The sequence below is a fragment of the Gymnoscopelus braueri genome (genome assembly GCF_963280865.1).
Source record: "Gymnoscopelus braueri genome assembly, chromosome: 21".
Classification (NCBI taxonomy): Eukaryota; Metazoa; Chordata; class Actinopteri; order Myctophiformes; family Myctophidae; genus Gymnoscopelus; species Gymnoscopelus braueri.
The window spans coordinates 7948989-7955624 of NC_137623.1; positions in this window are offsets into that span (position 1 = coordinate 7948989).

Below are 6636 nucleotides of genomic sequence, written 5' to 3' on the forward strand. Positions count from 1 at the left end.
ACAGGTGTATGTTCAGTATAATCTCACAGCTGTGTCTTCAGTATAATCTCACAGCTGTTTGTTCAGTATAATATCACACTGTGTTTAGTATAATCTCACAGCTGTTTGTTCAGTATAATATCACACTGTGTTTAGTATAATCTCACAGCTTTGTATTCAGTATAATCTCACAGCTGTCTGCGGGGCTGAAGCAGTGCTGAGTCATGTGGATCCGAGTTCTGCTGACACCACTTCTGGAGCGTCTCCGTCTCAGCGGGCGATCTGTCGATCTGCCGTCCGCTTCCTGGGCATGGTTCACCCCTCGACGCGTGTCATTCGCAGAGCCCGAGGCCAGGCTGTGCACGTTCACTGTGCACGTTCACTGTCCATTTAATTCAATTTCAATCCCAGCTGTCTGGATCACTAAGAGACATTCCTCCTCCCAAAGTATAAAAAAAGAAGAAAAACGTGTTGAAGAGAGATTCGGGTTGTTTCTCTAGGACACAATCATAGTCGCTGAGGGTTTCATCGATGCATCTGGTTGCTGTGTTTTATTACGAACAATGTATTCATTCATAAGGTCATGGGTTCGATTCCCGGGGGAAACCGGCAACTCTGCGTATGAGTGGCACGGCTTGGGTGTGGCAAGACGTGCGGTGAAGTACTGGGAGCTGATGGCAGGGGTGGCACTCGACCTCGGCAACCCGTCACTCAGGGGTCTAGCGCTTTGTGGAACGGGGATAGGACTCCTGTGCTGATACCGACAATAAGCCTCTCCGACCTACTTACTTACTCATTCAAAGGTTATTAATTTGTTCGCCTCAATTTGGCCTGTCAGTAGAAGTCTATGAAGAAACAATCGTGTGCGCTGTCCTCATATACATTGTCAGTGCGTACAGAGCAAGAGAAGCCCTAGTTCTGAAGACCAGTAAAACTCAACCTGTTTTATACCGAGAGACCCTGAATGAAGTCAGGACCCATTCAATGGGTTATTTAATCACATTCAGTTCTGCTGAAGCTGTTGCTGCACTTCTGGGTCACAGGGCCACAGACCTCCAGTCACTTTATGGGGAAATGAAAGGCCACAGGTTCGATCCCCTGGTAAAAACTGAAGGATCCTCTTCGGCAGTGAATCCACACCTTTCTTGTTCAAAAACCATCAAAGTTGTGAGTCTTCCAGACAGTGGGAAGTCCTCTCTGTATACGCGCTGCACTGGTGGAGAGAGATCATATTGATTATTGTTATGATTAGAATGGAGATTATTATTATAATGATGATTAGAATGAAGAAAATTCTACATTTGAGGAAGAGCATAAACAATCTAAATCATGGGTCTTCAACAGGGGGTCCGGGACCCCTAGGGGGTCTTCAGAGTTACTACAGTTACTGACACATCTTTGTGTGATTTGGTTTATCATTATTATTACTATTATCATTATATATATAACACTTGAACGCTAGCATCCCTATTCTGGGGGAAAATAGATCCCTGTTTCATCTCTTTTCTCAGCTAAGAGGTTCTTGGCCTGAAAAACATTGAACTAAATAAAGAAATCATGTTATATAAAGTGCATTTACCTCCTTTTAGTCTTGGTGTTGTCCTTTAACAGCATTGTCAGCAGTTACCGGGGTGCGGTCAGGTCTTTACCGTGATGTTTCCGTCAGGTCTCTGTCTGTTGTTGTGTAACCGACCGACACTAGAGCCCAATATACTCGCTGGTCGTGGAAAGCCTGTTGTTGAGTTTGGTTGGAGGTCATTTAAAAACTGCTCTCTGGATTCTGTGAGTCTCCTTAACCTAGGAGAGGAGAGGAGAGGATGAGAGAGGAGAGGAGAGGGGAGGAAGAGAGAGAAGAGAAGAGAAGAGAAGAGAAGAGAAGAGAAGAGAAGAGAAGAGAAGAGAAGAGAAGAGAAGAGAAGAGAAGAGAAGAGAAGAGAAGAGATTATTGATTGCTGGCAACAGGAACAGCTGCAGAAGTTAATTAATACAAATGTAGACCGCTAGGACGTTTATCTTTAACTATGGATGAAAACTAGCCTCCAGGCTAATTCTGTAGTATTTCACATAATATTTATTAATATACGCTGTCCTGTCCTTGGGGAAAAAACTGAGGAATCAAATGGTAAGAAACTATTTGTTGTTAATATTATTACAGTTAGTAGAAATGTGGAGGGTTATTAGTAGGTTTGGTTCTCCTTACAATGACAGTGACTTTATCGAAGCCAACAGCTGACGGTTTGATTTAAAAGCCTGGTTTTGTACAAACAGCCTCTGCAGACAGACAGCACATCTATTAAACATTATGCCGGACCAAATACTACTCGAACTCTCTAAGGATCACCACATTGTAGCACTGTTCATTTTGTCGACTAAAACTATGACAAAAAAATGTAGTTCATCTTCTTTTTTTCGCTGGCAAAAACTAAATAAAAACTAAGCTATGATGAATAAAACTATGACTGAATATACTGACCATTTTGTCTACAAATACAAACTACACTAAAATGGGACTATAGTGGAGAAGAGATCCAGTAGAACTAAGGCAAGTCATGTTATGCTTGGCTGTGTGCGAGCTACTCCGAAAATAGCCAATCTACAAGCTTATCTACAACCTACAAGCTCACAAACCTTGTGAGCTTGTAGATCGGCTATTTTCAGAACGCGGCTAAGTGCAAATCAGGCATTACGACGCCATCACGGCCGGCCAAAAATGCATTTTAGTCGACTAAATCAACTGTAGATTCAGTCGACTAAAATCTCATGATATTTAGTCAACTAGAACTAGACTCAAACTAAAACATTTCAGATGACTAAAATATGACAACAACTAAATGGAATTTTATTCAAAATATCTGCCATCAAAATTAACACCACAGTGTATACTGGGACCAAATCCTACATAGGCTGTAGCTGAACGGGTAGAGAGCCCCCCCCCCCCCCCCCCCCCCCCGAGCAGCAGAAGGTCCCAGGTTCGATTCCCAGCCCCCGGTAATGAGTTGAGGTGTCCCTGAGCAGGACACGCTTACCCCTTAACTGCTCCTCATGAGCTCCTCAGCTGGGTGAAGCTGAAAATGAAGTTACCCCCGCGGGACGTTATGAAGTCTAATTATTATTAGCCCACATAAACTGGACCATGCCCAGAGGGATGTATTATGCACTATGTGTTGTACTGTATTGTATTGTATGTATTACTGATTAATTGAGTACAATGGACCACAATGGAAACAAGCCTTCTTGTTGTTATCATTTTTAGGGTTACCTTTATGACTGTACTAACTGTTAACAATCTTGTTAATACAGTATTCAATCAATCAAACATCCTCACAGGTAGGTATAGGTATAGGTAGGTAGTCCACATAAACTGGACCACATGCTAATTCCCAGAGGGATCGCCACAGGTAGGCAGGTAGGTAGGTAGCCCACATAATAATGGAGCACAGGAGGCCTGCAGATATTTTAAGCCACGCGCAACCCCGGACTGTCCTCTGTGCCGTTATATTACACCCTCGTCCCTCACAGGCCTAGAAATGACACACACTGTTTAAGCGGCTAAAGTACAGTAACACTATGTCCAAAACAACGGCTAGAAATGACACACACTGTTAACCACGCAAACCCTCTCTATAGGCCTATAGCAAGCTGGAGTTGTCTCCTTACTCTGACCGCTTTTTTTCCCACATCTAAACCAAATCCCTTCGACCCAAAAATGAGCTCACAACACGTTGTGAGCTTGTAGATCTGGCTATTTTTGGCTAATGCCCCCCCCCCGCCTCCCTTCTCTAAATACAGCAACACTGTGTCCAAAATAAGCCCCAGCGGAGGGCCTGTACACACAGAAGAACCTCCCTCCATCCACTCTGGAACAAGGTTTTTCCTTGAATAATTGATCTGGAGGCTATAAAGCCATAGCAGGGGGGGGGGGGGGTTCCATCCTTTCACCAGAACCCCCCCTACCCCTACTACCCCACCCCCACGCCCCCCTCCCACCACCCACCACCCACCCTCCCACAAACCCCATCTGTCTGTCAGATTAATTGCGTCAGAGAGAGAGAGAGAGAGAGAGAGGACAGGACAATCTGCTTCTCCGAAGTCGGCTCCGGAAACCGACGGCGCATCGGGAGATTTTTCACATTTTCTCTTTAATACAATTTCAGTATTATTATTTGTTTTCCATAAACGAATGCCCTACTTTACATACAAGAGTGTCCCAACGAAATAGACGATCTACACAAGCTCAACACAACACGTTGCGATGCATTGTGACTCGCGCGAGCCTGTAGATCGGCTGTATATATTTCGCCATTTATTTATTTAATACATAGATAGGGCTATATAAGCATTAACCACTTAAACCCCATATGGTTGACCGGGAGTAGTCCCTCAGGGCTCCTAACTGGTGTCTCTTCTTTTTTTCTGTTATTGTGGGGGTATAAAGCTATATCGCTGGAAAATAGCCGATCGACAAGCTCACGTCGCGTTGTGAGCTTGTCGATCTGCTATTTTCAGCGAAAGCTCACCCCCACCACAATATGGATGCCGGGGTTTAAGTGGTTAAAAAAAAAAATCAACAGCTTTTGGACATAATGGTTTCCACCCTAAGGCGACCATAGGCTACATTAAAACAAATCTGGTATATTATATTACTCACAGCCCCCACAGTGTCGTCACGCCCCTGCAGTAGCCTTATAGCTATAGCAGCACCGATGATCAGGCGCTTCTCCGCCTCTCCGGGCAGAAGGGAACTGTCCTTGGTCCTGATGCTCCTGATGCTCCTGAATCCGGTCCTGATGCTGCTTGTTGTGACGGAGGAGCTAGAGGAGAGAGGATGGATGCGGCCATCGGTCCGTGATGATCATCACACACTGGCTGGATCACACTCACACTCACACACACACCGTCACTGATGCATGGATGGATGGATGGATGTGTGCGTGCGTGAAGTGAACGCGATACGACGTCTAAAAAAAACCTGAACGATCCGTGTGTGTGTGTGTGTGTGTGTGTGTCTGTCTGTTTCCCCCGTCGTAAACGGACGTCTCTCTCTCTCTCTCTCTCTCTCTCTCTCTGTGTCTGAGACAGCCAACGACGACGGTCGTGCACGTTCACTTCCGCGCGCGTACACACGCCGATAGGTAATAGTCTGGGCTGGCAGCGGGCTGGCTGGCGGTTGGGGTAGGCTGCGCGCACGCGCCGTGACGGGGTGCGAGCGCGCACGAGCGCGATCACAAAGACCACACGCGCACACAGCACACACACACTCTCCATACCCCCCAACACAACACCAGTGTCCTTCTTTCTGAGTAACTCACCTTCATCTCTCTCTCTCTCTCTCTCTCTCTCTCTCTCTCTCTCTCTCTCTCTCTCTCTCTCTCTTTCTCTCTCTCTCTGTGTCTCTACCTTTCTCTCTGTGTTTGTGTGTGTGTGTGTCTGTCTGTCTGTCTGTCTGTCTCTCTCTCTCTCTCTCTCTCTCTCTTTCTGTTTCTCTCTCTCTCTCTCTCTCTCTCTCTCTCTCTCTCTCTCCTCTCTCTCTCTCTCTCTCTCTCTTTCTCTTTCTTCAATAATTCAATTGGATTCAATTCAAAGGAGTTTAGTTTGTTGGTGATAAAACACGTTGCCAAAGCAAGTGTCAAATACAACAATATACAAACTGAGAACTTACGTACAAATTAAAATAAACGTGTAAACAGAGCTAATATCACATTGTGCAACTTGTGCAAACTAGCTTACAAAACCACAAAAAATGTCCATTTAGTGTTAGGAATAGTTCGAACAGCGGTCTTCAGCATCTTTGCAGGCCAAGGACCCCTTAGCTGAGGGATAGATGAAGCAGGGACCCCCACTACATAGTATAAAATTGTGTATTTCATAGATAGCATTGAATTATTTAGCACAATGTTTTAAAAACATGTGTAGCCTACACAAATGTTTTAATAGAAAAAGAATGCCAGGAGGAGGCAAGAAGCCAAAATAAGGGCATATTAGACAAGGCCTCTACCCATATGAACTCAGTAAATGCACTAGAATAGTAGCCTACACGATTGCAAATGACAAAAAGCCAACATATTTGGCCTGATTATATTATGATTACAAATGACATGATTACGTTGCAATTGACACATTTGTCAACATGGTTGACATGCATGATTAAACCTGATTACCAATTACATGATTACTAATGACAATTAGCCAACATGGTTGACAAAGGCTATACGTGATGATACAGGATACCAACTCCATACTATAAAAAAAAAATAAGTAAACAGGGAATAGACAAGAGAACAAAACGATAAAAGTAATCGATGAGCCATGTTGTAAGAGAATGTATGACAATAGTGTGTGTGTGTGTGTGTGTGTGTGTGTGTGTGTGTGTGTGTGTGTGTGTGTGTGTGTGTGTGTGTGTGTGTGTGTGTGTGTGTTTGCAGAAGTTGAGGGGTCTATTTAGGTCTGATAATGATGTATCATGCATGTTCACATCATTTATACTTATTTATTATTATTTTTTTGGTTTTGTTTTTACATTTTGGGGGAAAAAAAGACAGTGGTGGTGCACTGACAGACCTGGTGCCCACTGGACCTGTATCCACTTGGAATAAAGCTTTTGAAGCAAATAGCAGCACTTTTTCAAGGTTTAGCATCAGTCACTTAATATAAGACATT